The following is a 17565-nucleotide window of genomic DNA, read 5'->3' on the forward strand; positions in this document are numbered from 1 at the left end:
TGACACTTAACATTTTGAGACACAGTCTCACGGGACACCATACCATGGGAGTTAATGGGTGACTTGTACCCTCAAACAAATTATTTTGAGACACAGTCTCACGGTACACCGCACCACGGGAGATAATGGGTAACTCGTACCCTAAACAACAACATTCTGAGACACAGTCTCACGGTACACAGTACCACGGGAGATAATGGGTAACTCTTACCCTGAACAATAACATGGGGGAGGGAGGGGGGTTGGGAAGGAAGGGGTACTCTCACATGAACCTATTTTGATACCATCCCCAACCAGTACCCTCGCACAAATAACATGATCCCCAAGCTGGCAATATAATAATGTCAACTCAATAAGAATGTTATAGACACTAACAATCTTCATTTATCCTCATAGGAAGTAAAGGAATCTAAAACTATACAGCAGGCTTTGTTCTAACTTGAAAGGTTTGCTCTAACTTTAAAGACCTTGACAAACTGGTAATATATCTCTGTGAAATCATAATAATTTTCAAAACACTAACGCTCTTTCACTTATCACAAGAAGTAAATTGTCTCACAATACTATACAGTAACCATCTGTTTGGGTTGCTTTAAGTTGAAAGTAAGAGTAAATGACAATCTAATATCACTGCGAACTAAAATACGAGCCCTGTAGCAGAAGCTATGATGTGATTCGAGTTAAGACTAAATGCCATGCTCATCTCTTTTCCAGTTCAGGGCGAATAAAATAGCCCCTCGGTAGCTGCGGTACAGCGCTTGATGGCCTTCATCGTTCAAGTGAATTCCATCCCGTGTAAAAATGTTGCGCAACAAATTACATAATCCCCGGTGTAACCAGAACTTTGCCCCATCAATGCCTTTAACAGCTTCCTTTAGTAAGCCATTTAAGCGCCAAACCCTTTCGTTGTATTCCGCGAATGGCTGGTTTTCCCTGGGCAAGACTTGGCACAAAACTAAACATCGCAGCTTTAAATCTTTTATAAGAGTCTCAACTAGCGCGAGAATCGATAAAGCGACCGTATCCGGCTCCTCTTGTTCGTCGCCTAGATCGTTCGAGCCAATGTCAAGAATTATGACATTGGGGGCAGTACCCCGAATAGCTTGTAAATCAAACTTTATCAGTTTGTCCACTGTTCTCCCCCTAATTCAGATTGTCTTGACGTTACACGTGTCATCCACACCAAAGGTGGGTGAATATAAACCACTGTCTTGGTTTTGTTCGATGAATTGGATCATTCGCACGAAGGAATGGCCAACCAACAAAGCACATGGCAGCGGACTGCAAGCCATCAAATCGCCTTGCACGCCTTACTGCGCGAGAAATATTCGTCCCAGTTAAGAACAACGTTTATACTTAACTTTTTGGCATCTGCTCACTTACTTTATGAGATCTCTCTACCAGTGAAGAAGACAAAGCTTGCAAAGTATGAACTGCACAAAAATTGCGAACTGCTACTAAAGCTCGAGTTTGGAAAAGAGGACAGTGACCTGGCCTCATCTGCTTAAATATTAGATTATCAAAGACCTGGATGACCCCCTACTCTTTGCTGGGAGACTGGCACTAACAAGCAGCATAAAATCATTTATTCCCCATGTTGGCTGAATAAATCTCCTTATAATATCTAATTACGTTGAAATATAACTGACTTATGTATTAAAGACTACCATTTTTTTGAACAAGTGTCCCCATGTTCTCAAACGGCTAACCTTATCTAGTGTGCTCGAACCGGACCATTTAGGTGAGATTAAGTAACTGCTGAGCTGTTTTTGCTTTTGTTGCATAATCTTCCCAGACATCAAAGATCTTGGTGTGAAGGCGGCGATAAGTTTTTCAGTGAATTCGCTTCAGTTTACCATCGGAGAATAGTCTGACCTGGTCAGCGGAGAGTTTGGCTTCCCTGTGGAGCTGTTGGCTTGGAGGTAGAATGGAATGTGGACTCTTCCTCCAGTGCAACGGTTAAGGCCGTTGTGCCACCCTTCGATGTCATTGTTCGTTAGAATGGTTTGAACGTAAACAGTCCACTCTTTGGGCAGGAAGGTGGTGCTGAAAATACATGTGAAGGCGATGTAGTTTACCAACTCCATCAGCAGATTGGTAGTAGCTCGCAACTGCAGTCTTGTGAATGCTGAGGGTATATCTGAAGCTGGTAAGAAGGAAAGTACCATCAATTTTCTTATGTAGCGATATGTTCCGTTGTCTTCGTCATAAGGAACTGCAAGCCCAAGCTCTTGAACCTACGAAAAGCTTTATAGATGTATATTTATAATACAAAAATTACATGGTGGCTTGAACATATGAATTTTAGTTTTTGCTTGTGCGCTTGTCGCAAAATATTGTTTGCATGAAATAACATAGCATATAACATAACAGAAAGTAACACATGTTGCTTTCTCTTTGCCGGGTCTTGTGAAATAAAGATAACTAACCTTCCTCCACACTGCTTGAGTCCAGTGGAATGAGCAGCCCATGATGTTGACATTGTCGACGACAGATGTCATGGCTGACCACAGGGCTTTTTCAAATTCCAAAACCTCTTTTTGGTTTAATGCAACTCCTTGCTTCTCAATTCTTGATCCTTGATTCTTGCGTCTCGACACTTGAATGTTGAGACATTCAAGACACGAGTTTTGAGGATCGAGTCAAGACTGTCAACTTACTTTTGAGCGGTACTGTACTCTAGACAAGGCTTTTCCCTCTGTTTGGCTGTATCACTGCTCTACTGGTGACAAACTACAGCTTGCATATGCAACCTGGCGTGATGGATCCATTAGGGTGCACATTAGTCAGCCCACCGCTGATTCCAATTTTACAAGCATCGTGACATACTTGGGTGGGTAGGGAGGGGTCAAAATGAGCTAGAACAGTGTTGCTCGATATGAGGTTGCACAACTTCTCAAAGGCTTCTTTCTGATTGCTTCATACATTTACGTTGTATAATCAACAGTGAATCAATACAGACTTGAACTGGGGCACCTTCGATGTTGACAGTAATGTCTCTTTCCACTTGTTTAGGGCTAACTTGAAATACATCATAACTTTCATCATCGGGGGAATTATGTGCATATTGTACCTTGAAACTCTTTCCGTGGGAGCAACCTGTTGTTGGTGCTCGTTTTAGGCAAACACGCCCAAAATGGTGTAACATACATACATACATACATGCATGCATGCATGCATGCATGCATGCATGCATGCATACATACATACGTACATGGTTTATTTGTTAATGCAGGTCAAATTAAGACCTACAGTAAACATAATACTATCTAATTAAAAACTCATTTGGTAATAGCAATATGACAATAAAATAAATAAATAAAAGTACAAATCCAAAAGCGGGTTAAAAGAGCTAAAATTCCTTAAATATGTAAAATATTCAAGCATCCTAAAAATTACTATAAGTATCTAAAATTACTCAATTCCTTATTTGAAACAATGGCAGAATCATTAAAAGATATGGTCTCCACAGTTGCAGAGGAGTAACAGAGTTTACTCTGAAATCTATGGTGGTCCTCTATACCTTTAACTGATTGGGGTAAGGTGTTCTAGGCTTTTGCTGACCTATGTCTAAAAGACAGTCTTCCAGTATTAGTGTTTGGTCTCTCCAGCATAAGTTTTAAATTGTCTTTCATGTTTCGGAAGAAAGGTCTTTTCTTGATGATAGATGTAACCTTCTCAGGACAGTCCCCATAAAAAATTTTATGGGTCAGACATAGGAGCCTAAAACTTATGTAAATGACTAATGGGTTTCCAAGACCATATTTGGGAGCCAGACCTTTCATGCTGTTTGAAAATAAGCTTAGCGGCACTGAGATGAATCTTTTCAAGACTAGCTAATTCAGTATCACTGTTGAATTCCACACTACAGTAGGAACATGTCCTGTTGGAAGCGAGGCGCTTGGGGATTTGTGGCTTGTGGTTAGCCACAATTCCACAGTGTACGTGGTCACTTCTAGTTGTCAAAAGTAAAATTCACTTGTTCTTCATTCCCTGTTTACATTGCAAACTGGTGGACGTTCTCTGATGGAGCCTGGGGTAAGGTGTTTTTCATGTGGACGGCTTGGAAATTTGCTGACTCTGTTAAACGTGCTATTTCTATCAAGGAATTTAATGTTGCAGATGACTTTTCATGAAGAAGGCATCTAGGCAGTGTGGCAGAATAGCGATGTTCGATCAACTGATCTTTGATGCCCTCGTCAAGTGAATATTTGTCAAATTCACAGGTTTCAACCAAACCTAGTAGACGTGTAATGAACTGATCAACAAGTTCACTTGCTGCTTGATGTGCTTGAAGAAAGGAGTGCCATTCAAACTGCAAATTCTTTTCAGGGGTGAAATACACGTCCAGCCTATTTAGAACTTCTTCGAGGTAGTACCAGTGTCCATAAGTGGAGAAAGGATGTCTTGAACAGCTGGCCTGGAAGGTGAAGAAGCAGCCCTTGTTTACGATTGTTGACTGTAATTCCCCTTGTAGTACTGCATTCGGGTTTTCCACTGAGTCCAGCTGTTAATTTGAATTTTAACATATGAAAATGTTTTATTTGATGACAAAACTTTTCAAAGCAAAAATTAAGTTTTAATATAATTCAGCATGGTTAATGTTTTATCACTAGTTTGTATTATTCTTCTCTAAACGAAGCATTTTTGAAAATAAAGAAACGTTTGCGGATTTCAGTTTATGAAATCGGTCTGGTCCATACAAAGAAATAGTTCTAACCGTTCTCTAATCTCCCTTGAAAATTTTGGCTACTTCCTTGACCATTGAAAACATCATCTGCTGGCTTTTTAATTCCCTTTCCGCCTCCTTTTCAGCCAGCCGTTCAAAAACATCGTGGTCACGTTTTTGGCTTTCGTTTAGAAAGGCAAAATACTCGGTGCTACCCGGAGGTCTGGCCATTGGATTCTTTATTTTTCCTCCTTTTAACGGAACGCTGTTTTGAGGTACCAGGTGCTTCTTTATTGGCCTTGGTTCTAGGTTTACGTTTGAAGAAAAGCGACTTAGAAAATGTGAGATCTTCATCCCCGCTAGATTCGGCAGAATTTTCCCTTTGTTGTTTGGATGAAGTCGGCGTACGAGCCAAGGCTTTCTTACGCTTGCATGCATCTGGTTTACACCTAAAAAGTGCCTTTGAAAGTGACTGATCCTCTTCATTCTCGTCACTGAATTCTGATAGCTCGTCTGATGGTCCAGGAGCTGGGGAGGTAGATTTCCTAACAGAACTTGAGGGGGAAATATTGGAGGGCAGATTGTTGTCTTCAAACCCGCATTCAACAACGGTTTTCGGCGTAATTTTGGCGCGACGACCCAGTTTTTCATTTAAATCTTCATAATACGTGAAAGTTTCACGATCGTTCCCGCTTCTGTTGTTGTGATCTTTCACACGTTTATATTCGTCTTCTAGATTCTTCATTTTAGCCTTGCACTGGGATGCTGTGCGAATGGACGTAAGCTCTTGTTCCGTCAATGGGGTATTTAGCTGTTTTGCAATGGATTCCCAAACAGCAGAGTTGTGTCTCTTGCTGATGGGATGGTGATCTTTCCAAATAGCTATCAGAAATTGGATCTCCGCATCCAACCAGTTAGCTGAGCGACCTTTGGTAGCAGCGTTAACGTTGTTTCCTTTGCTGGAATCCACTTCAACTGCAACACTTGCACTTTGGTACTGGGACACGGGTGTGATTACTTGGGAATTCGCCGGCGAAACAGGTCGCAAGAATAATTCTGGTTGAGGAACCCACAGTTGACTTTGCCACGCAGGAAAAATATAGGGTCGGCGTGTGGCATCGGGAAAATGATCATCATGATTGCTCACTTGAGGAACAACAAAGCGAGACCTATAGCAAATATTTGTTACGTTAAGTGAATGCTTTGCATCTCCATTGTTGAAAGGAAGGAAACTTACCTTGAATGGCTTGCCCTTGGATCATTTGAAGAAGAGAGATCGTGGTACGGAAAATTATTCATGTTGTTTCGCAGGAGGCATAAAAATAAAAGGCGTGTTCTTTATACGATTTAACAAGGTTATCAGATAAATGTCCGCAAGCTCCTTCTCATTGGCGGAAATTAATTGCCAAGTCGCTTAAGCTACCTGGTTTGGTGGCTTAAATTTAATGACAATTGCATTGAAGTTTGCTGACTGGCTTAACTTTAAGCAAGTTGGAAAAGCAACTGTTTTCACGAGATTTTCGGTTGTCACTCGCTAAGTGACTTGAAAAATCGCTCTTGAAAACACACCCAAAGTCATTTGTTTCCTCAAGTCCATTTCTTGTGTGTGTTTTATCCCACCCCAGACTCTTCTCGGTTTTTGACCGCACCGCTGACACATACGAGTGAAGGCAACCTTCTAAAACACGTGCTTCTCGTGCAATTTAGTTCGCTTGTCCAGCCTTAGGTCAAGCCAAAGAGTCAAGAATATCTAAACAATCTGGGTTAATGAATTTTTAGTCAATGCGCAGTCAACAATGTAATTCATTATTCTATTCTCTTTTTGGAAACGCTCATTTACATAAAGAAAATTTATTGTCATTCAGCGGGCACTGCCTTCCAACACATTTGACCCAACTCCAGCAGTTGTGAAGTGGTTAAACAGTGAGCAGAAATCAAGGCGACCTAACCTTGCCTACAGAAAGTGGCCAAATGAATTGATTTCAGTTGGTGATCCATGGGACTTGAAGGATTTTATCTGATCGAGAGGATTCAATGACATTATTCCTTACCATCGTTTTGTCTTATTATCTTGTTGAACGTACCATAACACGTAATATTCTAGGAAATGTAACAGTATTATTGCTATTTCAAAAGTACAGTAAAAGACTGAAAGAAACAAATAACACATGATGGAAAGAAAAGATTACTGTGCTGATTAAGGATCGGCAAGCGAAAATAAGCAAAAGAAATTAACGTTACGGTGTCGTCATCACACCATTATCAACGATCACTGATAAAATGTCTGAAGCTTCTGATTTTTCTTTTTGGTGCTACCAGTATTTTAAATTTTTAGCTGTGCACCTAGAAATTTACACCTGGTAGCACAGGTGCTCCCAAAGCCAAAAATAAACTTTGAGCCCTGCTATTGTACATGTAATAGTTAAATAATTGTGCAGGCCAGTTAGAGGTTGCTGTTCATGTTGGATGGAGGAGTTGTTGTTGGTGAAAGAGGACGCTTTGTGTGTTGTTAAGCTACCCCCAATTTTAGATGGGGTTGTTTTCAGTTCAGTTACAGTGTTGCACAGAGATTGTTGTTCAATCTGCAGGGCTCCAACTTGGCTTGACAAAGCTCAAATGGCTTGGAGTAAAGTGCCTTGCTTGTCACCTGGAACAGGAGCAAGCATTTGTTCCACTTTCAAGTGCGACCCTTCATCCAGGTTGATGTTGCAATAACGATCTGGTTCTTCTACAGTGCCTGCGCAATGTTATGCTGATCTTTTGGTGTTGCACAAGCTATCAATTTACTAGAATTGATTAAGAGTCCTGATACACTATACTTCTATATGCAGAAGGTAAATTAAATTTCTCTAAATTTCTATTACTACAAGCCAGGGAAATGCCATTAACTAAACGGAGAATTGAGGGGCTGCTGTTTTTTGTGGAAATCGTCACCTTTGTTGTTTTTGAAATGGACTGAATTATGATGGCGACTGTTTAGTGCAAGGCATCTCCTGGTCTAGTGTATTCCCTCGCATGTTAATGATTTGAAAATGTGGAGATGTTTTTCTAGAGTATCTAAAACTCACAACAAAAACATTGTGAAAGAAACTCCTCAAAACACAGATGCTAGAGGTTACGAGAAGACGAGATTAGAGGAAATTTTCTTTGAAATGCCAAGTTTGCAAGCCATGGTTAAAAGATGGTCACAATGGTATGACGTGTGAGTGGTGTCATCAACAAACAAACCTTGATTTCACAGAGCATTTCGACAAGCTTGCTGTCAAAAATGTCGCAGTAGAGCTGTTTTCTGACCAGTATAAGGGGCGAGGCGAGGCCCAGAGGATCATAGATTCTGGCGAGATAGGACAGCACACCTCTTTAAGTTGTTTTCGTCTGATTGCCATGCTAATCGTGCCTTCTTTATTCCAGGGCAGACCTAGGAGTTTTCCCTCGGACGGGCTGGCTCCTCCAAGTTGCTCTTTAGCATAGATCGACTCTTCTTGACTTGAAGTACTTGGGGATTCTAGTTCTTGAACAGTGGAGTGCCACTTGTGGGGGATGAATGTTGCATCATCGAAGACCTCTGTTTCCGCAGCCCCTGATAGTCTCGCCACCAGTGATCAGGTCATCGATGTATAGGCCGTCGCGAATTTCCTTTATTAACTCGGGTTTCCCATGAGTCAAGGTGTTGCTTGATAACTCCGTTCAGCAGGAAGGGGGAACACATCATTTCAAACAGGGCTCTGGTGAAATGATAGACAAGAATATCGTTGCTGTTCGGAAGTCTCCAGTGGAATCGTAAGGAGTCTCGGTCTTCTTGTTTAATGCAAATTTGAAGAAAAGCCTTCTTCAGGTCACCGGTCAGCAGTACTGGATAGATTCTTGCCTTCGCTAGGATATCCCATAGACGGTTTTGAAGGGAGGGGCCTGGGTGCAAGCAATCATTGACTGATGGTTGGTTTTGTTTCTCCCTGGCGGAGGCATCATTCACAATTCTTAACTTGGTGCTTTCAGCATTTTCTCTGGCGATGCCCTTGTGAGGGATATAGAACTCTTTCCCATCTGGAATCTCTGGTGCTGGCTCGATAACTACTTCCTTAAGCTGCTCTTGAATGATGTCATTGTATTCTCCATATTGACCATTTTTCCTCCAGTTTGTGAACTAACTGTTCTAATCTTCTTTTGCTTCCAGCTTCGTTAGTTGCGAGAAGTGGGTGAACTCCTTTCCACGGCAATTTCGCTTCTTACCAACCGGCTGGGTTTCTCTCCAGCTGTGCTTTAAACTCTTTGTAGATCACCTGTTGGTTATTTTCATGGTTGTCAGCAAGGCTAAGCACTTTGAGGGTGCAAAGTTGTTCATAATCGGTTGGAGCTGATAGGGTTAATAGAATAGGACTTCCGGCTCCTTCTCTTCCCAGTGAGATCAGTGTCCATCCAAGAAGTGTCTTTTCAGCAACAGGCTTGCCAGGTTTTCCCACTTTCTGAGAAGTGGTTGTCTTGATGCTGGCATATTCACTTGCTCCAAGAACCACGTGAATTGGAATCTGTGATCTATCATCGTCATATTCAATCTTGACCCCTTTGATGTGACTGTATTTGTTAAGGAGTTTGGAATAATTCAGGTTGTCGACAGTTAAAAGTTGCAGTTTATGAACTTTGGTAAGTTCAATGTTCGTGTCAAAACTCCCATTCACGGCTCCAAGAGTTGAGGAATAAATCTCAACTTTGGTAGTTGGCGAACCTAGCATGGTATCTAGTTTTGGTACTTCAGCTGGACCACTGCATAGACGATTGCACAGACTCCCTTTGAGCTTGCATCACTAAAGGCATGTAGTTGAAGTTATCCAATTGGCTCATGGAAAGGATGGAAAGGAGTGATTGCTCAAGGCACTGTGAAGGTTTTAGTAAATGTGAACGTCCAATCTTTCCAGTATTTGAGGAATGGCTGTGGAAGCTGTAAATTCATGGATGGTTGTAGAAGCTGTAAGGCAGAATCTATCACTGATCACAAAAACAGTGCAGCTAATAAGCTTGCTTGCTGGTGCCACAAGGCAAAACTTAATCCTGAAAAAACTCCTGCATGTTTAGCAAGGCAGTAGTTGCTAAAACAGTACAGTGGGAAACTGAGGTTATTAGTTGCCAAGCACAAGAGATCACCAGTAACTGAATAGTAAGCTAAAACAGTGCCTGCAATAAACTTAAACAAGAAGAAAAAATTTACAACAACGATGGCAACGTTGTTTCCTGTACTTTATTTTATTTAAGTTTAACTTCAGGGGTGGTGGGGGGGGGGGGGGGGTGGTAATTTGGTGTGTGAAAACGTATACGGGTGAGTACAATCTGAATGTCACTCACCCCGATGGCGAGTGTTCAGAAATTTAAGTTTCCAAACCTGAATGTGCATTTAATGTCTATATTCTTTTTCCATAATTGCACATGCATGTGGCCTAATATTCTAAAAATACTTACAATTTATAAGTGCAAAGATTAATGATGTTTTAAAGAGCACATAGGTAAAACTCAAATATTTACTTTCAATATAAAAGTTGAAGCACATTTAATACAGTCATTTAATATCTTGTGCATAATTATTATGATTATCCAGAACATTACCAAAAATCTTACTAATTAAAAATACCCCTGCCGTTTAGGTTATTGTGTCGCGAGCGCCTCCGCTTGGCCTTAGAAGTCCATGACAAATCACAGTTTAGATGAAGGTTAATTACAAATCCCTGGTCCCTGGTCACAATGTTTAATGTTTTTTTTAAAACGCGTTCACTCTCTCGAGTACATAGAGTAACCCAATTTTTACTTAACATATTTAAAAGGCTTGCAGAATCGGTCGTACTTAATTTCTTATTTGTCAAACTAAATCACTTGATAAGATCAAAGAATGAAATAATATTGCATTGAATCAATTTCCGACCATTGAAATATAGAGAATACATCAACCAACTTAAAGCAGCCGCTTTACTTGAAATGTGTTTTATCATCAAAGTTTGTTATTTTGTTATCATCTTAAACTTTGGATATGTATAGGTAGGTAGGAAGGAACTTTATTTTGATTCGGATCATTCAAAGTGTGCATGAGTAAAATAAAATAATGCACTAAAAAAGATCTATACAAAACCATTATATATCATTGTTGCAATGACTATGTAAAACAAATATATTTGCAAACTGAACATGCTGCCAATGGTTCAAGGAAGTTAACTTAATTTCCCAAATACCTTTGAAAAAATAGTGATTTATAACCATACAATTAAATAAGTAACTCTGACTTACACATATTTAGTGTCAATACCTAAAATGGCCACGTTTAGCAGAGTTTAAGAACTCTTGAGGCTGAGTAAGTGCATTGTTAGCCATCACAGAGCAGCTGTATTGTGCATCCGTATCGTTCATTTGCTGCATTAAAAATGTATTGTTTATCTTAACTTTGATTTCAGGTTTTCATCTCCAGTCTTGTACAAGTTTTAGTTGACTGGCCACATATTGACAAATGTCTTCTTCTGTTAGAGGTTGTGGCTGTAGTGCAGCTGTTGGCAAAGACTGCTGCATGAACTGTATAGCAGCTTCATACCATTGACTTCGTTTTTCAGCCGTCTCTTCTTCACTCCTTTTCCTTCTCAGTTTTTGCTGTGGTGTGGGGTTACACTTACTGCAGGTTACTCATCTGTTGTGGCTGCTGAGTTGAAGTCCAAGGTGCTCCTGTGTGTATCAGACTCTGTGTCACCATCTGCCACAAACCTCATGTCTGGCATGAATGTCCGGGTTCACTGGTAAACCTTTTCTATTTTTTGTGGAAAATCATTTGGAATGCATTTGTTATCCTTTCAAATAACAAGTGTACAAAAAAGCATACAAAAGCTATTTATTGTACAATAAAAAGCCAGTTGGACATTTATTAATTTACGATAGAAAACTGGTTTGCTACATAATTATTTGAATGGTTTTGGTCCATAACATCTCCATACACTGTACCTCCCCATGAAAGGTTAATTGGTTTGAACCTCTCCTCCCAGCCACACTGAATTCTTGTTTAGTATTTGTTTTATACCTCCCCTTCAAGAACTTCATTCATTGGCTTTGTTTTTTTAGGAGGGGAGGAGGGGGGAGGGGTGGGGTGCCCCACAAGTTTGAATTTCATACTCCATGTATTTGAAGTGAAACAAATGCTACACCAACAATGGACACCTTCATGTTTACCTCTTTATTTAAGTGAGAATGACCGAATGATGCATGTCTAGTGAAACAAAATATAAACAAGGAGTCACTGCTACAATAAACAGTGCATACATACATGTGTGAACCTTGTTCTTTAGTATGACAAACTAAATTACGTGTTTCTTTTTAATGGGCAATGCAGAATACTACGGAGTAAAATAGTTGTCAGTATTTTATAAAGAAAGTAGAAATTCTACTGCTGTGAAGTGGGGTGTTCCGTTTGTTGGTCAATAACTTCCAATAACTTTTGTGCTGGACAGTTCGAAATATCCAAACATTCCAAGTTTATAGCCAATAGCATCATCTGTTGGAAAGGACGATTTGACTACTGCGTCAAGGCGAGATTCAATCTTGTGAGGGATGTAAATGCTCTCGGTGGGATAAGACAATATAGCTTTCCTGATCCCGACAGATCTAATTCCTCCCAACCTTGTTCCATCAGGCGATACCTCTTGATTACACTCCATCACTCAAAACAAGCTCCAGTGGCCCTAGCCAAATCACTAAGGTTCAGAAATCAGAAAACAGAACCCAAGATCACCGGAGAAATGTCCATTTTTGCATACAGCGTCCTTTCAGTGATTTCTGTTTGTCACAAGTTTTTCTCACCTATATAATTTCTTGACAGTGACTTTGTTAAAACTCTTCACGTGTGAAAAAATGTGCTATGTGCATATTGACAATGTGTAATTTATCTCGGAGTCACCATCATCTTTCCTTGTTTATTTACAACTGAAACACCTATGTCAAAGCAGTTGAACCCTTGAAGCTCCAACAATGTCCAACAGATAATTTCTCAACACCGTAATACTGCTTAAACAAATGCCACGAGAATACAGAAGTGAATCATCATAGGAAAATGTCTTCATTATAGCCAAAAAAAGTAAACTCCCAGCTAGGGAGAATATAACTGATGATATTGGGGCTTAAAGGGTTTATAGAAACACTTTTAGTAGTTAGTAAGCTAATATATTTTCTTCTAGATGTCCATAGATTTTTTTTGCCCTAAATTACTTTGTTTCATCTGTTCTTAAAAGTAAAAACTTTCGTAATGGATGCATTAGTGGGAGAATGCTGCCAGTTGTCGTTCATCATAGCATTCAGCCATTGAGCTAGGAGATGTATACAACCTAGTCGAGTGCACGCTATGATGGCTCCATCATTCCCATGACTATGTGAATCAATAATCATGGCAGCACTATCAGAGTTCACTGCTAGAAGCATGGCACGCCATTCTGTCATTATGACACAGCAGGATTTTGATGTGTTATTCTGAGCTTCTTGAATTAAGACATTAGCCAACTGATGAACTGGGTTCACACCAAATATGTCAATTTGCTGGGCAACATACTGCACCCCGCATTCAGTATCTGCCAAAGAAACTGCATCCTCGACATCAAGATCATCAAGATCAATCAAGATCATTGTCAAATGGGTCATCATGGATTTTGTTACCTTTGATCACTGCTTCAAACAATGACTTCCTTTATGGTTCAGGAGGATAGTCACCTCTTGGCCAAAGCAAGCTTCCTTCCATCTACATCTTCCCAATGAGCAAGGCAATAAAGGCACAGGCATTGCTGCCTGACCTTCCCTGAATATTTGACTGGGATTCTGTAAAAATCCACTCAACAACACCTGCTACATATGAAGAGGGATTTCCTTTAATCAGTCCCGCTGGTGGTATTCCAGGTGGTGATGGACTTGAAGTGGATGGTAGGGTATTTGGTGCACCAAAAGCTAAACCAGGCATATTCATTGCTGTTGGCAGAGAACTGACATTAGATTGCTGGGTCCTGTTGGTTGCTGCTCCTCTCTGAGTAGAGCCCGGTAGACAATTTGATGCCTCCCTTGCCATTTCTCCTTGGAAATTCTCTGCCTCAACTGGGTCTGAACAGTTGCTAGTTTCAGGTGTCTCTCCCCCTTTCAAACAAACAAGCAAATACACCATACACAAGTTAGGATTAAACCCTTCAAGTCCCAGTAGTGACCAGCATCCAATTTCTCCTTAGAATATCACTGCTTGATCAACCATTCAGGTCATGAGAATAAAGGAAAAGATCACAAAAGATGAGTTGTCTTGATGTTTAAACAAGTTCTTATCACTAGTACCATGAGAACTATATGAGAACATTTAGGAGAAAATGGATGTTGATATTGGGTCTTAAAGGGTTTAAAAATATAGGCTGCTGGTAAAGAAAAATTTGAAGGAGGAAGCAAAGTCAAAAGCTGATGTATTAAGAGCTCAATCCATAAAATGTTACCTGCTGTAGCAATAATGTAATCTTCATTTGTGCGGCTCTATATAACATAAAGTAATATTTTCCCCTATAAAACATATATGAATTTCTATACATGATGAATAGTACCTTGTTTCTGTGACCTGAGATGTCTTGCTTCCTCCATCAAGTCCTCTGCTATTTGCCTTTGTTTGCGATGATAGGTACTCCACCAGCTCTTAACTTGAGATTCCTTTAAGGGAGGAACTCCAGCTGCCTTCATTGCTTCAATGACATCAGCGGGATTTGCTCTAATTCGGCATGTCCTCTGGTTCTCATAGAAAGCAGCCATAATGTCTTTTTGCTCTTTTGTGAGTGAGTTTTTCAGCCCCTCCCTTTTTTAGAGCAAATCCAGATGATGGCCTCTCATCAGTGTTGACCCCTACAGTGCTATTCAACAGTGTGGGGTTAGCATTATCAGATACGTCTGATGTGAGCTGGATGAATTTAACAGAGTATGCTTTACCTCCCTCATGCCGTCAGTCCACTGTTTCATCTGAAGGTTGAAACACATCCTCTGTGGTTGAGGCACCTGAGACCCCTGCTATTGGCACACTTCTGAAAGAAATTGTCTGGACCTGAGCTTTGGGTTTACTGACCACTTTTCCAAAACCAGCAAGCGACTGTACTACCATCCCTCCCTTGTAAGGTCTGGTGGTCAGAAACTTGAAATTTCCAAACAGCGAGATGTCTTTGAAGGTGCCCACTTTCTTGGGAGCCTTTGATCTGTCAATGATTAGTTTCCTACACCTGACATTTTTCATTGTCTGAAATAAGCAAAAATATTGAATGAGTTTCAAAGGAGAGGAGATTCAACTTTGGTTCTGTATACTGATCATGGCTAAATGTCTGATGTTTATAACTGGCATGACTCGTATAGGCCAAAAACCAAAAAAAACACCAAAAGCCACATCAACAAAAAAGAGTTGGTTCATGGAGATGTCAGACCAGCACCTCAATGAATACAGCTCTACAGCAAATAAAAATAAGCTCAAATGTGTCACATATCATATCACTCCTTACCTCCAACAGATCTGCTAACTGTTCCCCTGACTCTGAGTCATTTCCAACATGGACTCAACGTACCAACTTATGGGACACGTGAGCAAAGTGGGTGTCCAGGACTGTCTTTCCCTCACCAGCCTCGAAGTTGTTGTAATCTACCAGCTTAAATGCAAACACATCATTCACCTCATCCAGATACATGAGGACAGCATGGTTGTGGTAATGTGGTCCATTATCGTTAAAAAAAAAAAAAAAAATTAGTGGTACATTTAGAAATACCCCTTCAAAAAAGAATTAATTGAGCAGAGAACTTGGGGAAACACTGGAAACTTGTTGTGACAGCATGACATTGTACAGCATGTTGTTTAATCATGATGACAATACTGTTAAGGTGGCCGAAGACAGTTTGCGCGCGCTTTACAGATTCTGTTAGTGATACTATTAAGCGCGCGCTAGGGTTGTGGTACGTAAATACGGCGGTCGATAAAGTGATCCCTCAATTTCACATGAAATGGATAATAAAGGTAAGTTTTGATCCTAAATAACTAAGTTTCTTGTTTCTGGACTCTTTTTCTTTTCTTTCCAAGCAAAAAAGTCATTCACCGAGACCTTTTGCATGCTTTTCAACTTTGCCATGAAACCCAATTAAAGCCACGCATGCGCATTTGACCAAAAAATTGCGACTGGTTGTTTTCGTGGAAATGAACTGTTTTCTAAGGAACCGCTCATTAGAATTTCGTAAAATTTGGCATGAAAATAGTTCCCTAAGAGCGTAAATTGCCTACAAAGAGAAACCTAAATCTAACAGAGGGTATCTTCACAAAACATTAAAATGCAAAATCAATATTTACAGGAGATCTGTCTGTTAAAATTACATGAAAATAGTGCAACTGTGTCAGTGTTTTGTGAGTTTATCTGGATACAAAAAATGGAAAAAATCTAATGAGTACATTTTCTAAAAATAAAGGAAACCTACAATATATGGACGTTTAATAGTTCGCTGCGTTGCCATGGAAACGGTACTTAGCTCGACAAGACGTACAAAAATCCATTCTTTGTTAGTTAGTCTTACACCATACCAATTTTGGGCGCCCAGAAGTACATAGTTTCCAAATAACGTCTTCTAACACCTGTACACTAAAAAACTGTATTCGGCCACCTTAAATGGCTATATTACATGACTTGTATAGAGCACATTTAAAAAGTTAAGTGCTACACTGTACCTTATAATCACAATACTGGGGGTTTGGATACAAACCATGAAAATCTTGAAATTGTAACAATGATGTATTAAAGGTTCACAAAGAGGTTTGCGAGACCATTATTATGTCGAGTTGGTTAAAAAAGACAGTATCAAGCAAGAAGTAACAATAACACATTTCCATTTACTCACCCGAAAATAAACCTGAAAGTTTGGAAAAACTTTTTCCATCCAAACAAAAGCAACATCAAGAGCAGATTGGGTGAACCATGTGTCTTGCTTGGTGTCTTCACACCAAAGGTCAAGAACGTCAATCCTCCTTTCATCAACACCAACTTGTGCAATGACATAAAAGCCATGGAGGGAAATGCCTTGCTTCTCATACCAGTCTTGTTGGATCTCCGTGGAACGCATGCCTAGTTCCAGTTTCATTTTGTAGTCTACTATAACTACGGCTTCACCAGGTTGTAGATTCTTCAATACAAACCTGAAAAATATAATGATAATAAAAGAGTATCCAATCAATCTCAGGAAAGAACAAAAGAAAAAAATTTAAAAAATAATTATCTTATTGTAGTGTCACAGCCAAGTACTGTAGCCCTAGGTGACAGGCAATAGTCAAGACATGAACATCATGTGCCTCACTGAACTGAAAAAGTCACAAAACATTAATCACACTGTCAACCAAAAAACAAATGACTGCAAATCTCCCCTTTAAGCGATCAAAGCATATGTTCACCTGTAGTAATTGCCCTGGTGTTTTGTCCTTAGCATGTGTCCAACATAGTCCCAGAAGGTACTTGTCATATCTTCAAACTGCTCTGAATAGGCTGCTCGTTTCTTTGCTGGGGATGCGGCAATACCAGCAGACACCAGGGAATGGATGTCATAAAAGACGTCAAATTCAGCCGACCATTCATCATGGCTTTGTGAGCAGGTGCAAAATGCATGGCTCATGCACAGTTCCAAGCAGCTGCAGTGAGTCTGTGCCTTGATTTAAACAAAAACAATCAAGAAAATTACATAAACAACGGACAAACTTAAGCAAAATTTCCCTTAAATCATCATTAAACTGGCAATTTAATGTTTTTCTTGGTATAAGAGCGATTCATCTTCCTCATCCCACCCCTGAGCACAACGCACACTTGTTATGACCATTCACGATGTAGACGATTTGGAAACCTACAATGTAATTCAGAAAG

General features: G+C 40.0%; 3 pseudogenes; all 3 read right to left on the reverse strand.

The window, feature by feature from the left end:
* Positions 1 to 1714: 1714 nt before the first annotated feature.
* On the reverse strand, positions 1715 to 3152 carry LOC146462263 (uncharacterized; annotated as a pseudogene).
* A 1574-nt stretch (positions 3153 to 4726) lies between these two features.
* On the reverse strand, positions 4727 to 9399 carry LOC146462264 (uncharacterized; annotated as a pseudogene).
* Positions 9400 to 12898: 3499 nt separating this feature from the next.
* LOC146462265 (uncharacterized) lies at positions 12899 to 17422 on the reverse strand (annotated as a pseudogene).
* Positions 17423 to 17565: the final 143 nt, after the last annotated feature.

This window comes from Pavona decussata, unplaced genomic scaffold (assembly GCF_977016875.1).
Source record: "Pavona decussata unplaced genomic scaffold, jaPavDecu1.1 SCAFFOLD_190, whole genome shotgun sequence".
NCBI lineage: Eukaryota > Metazoa > Cnidaria > Anthozoa > Scleractinia > Agariciidae > Pavona > Pavona decussata.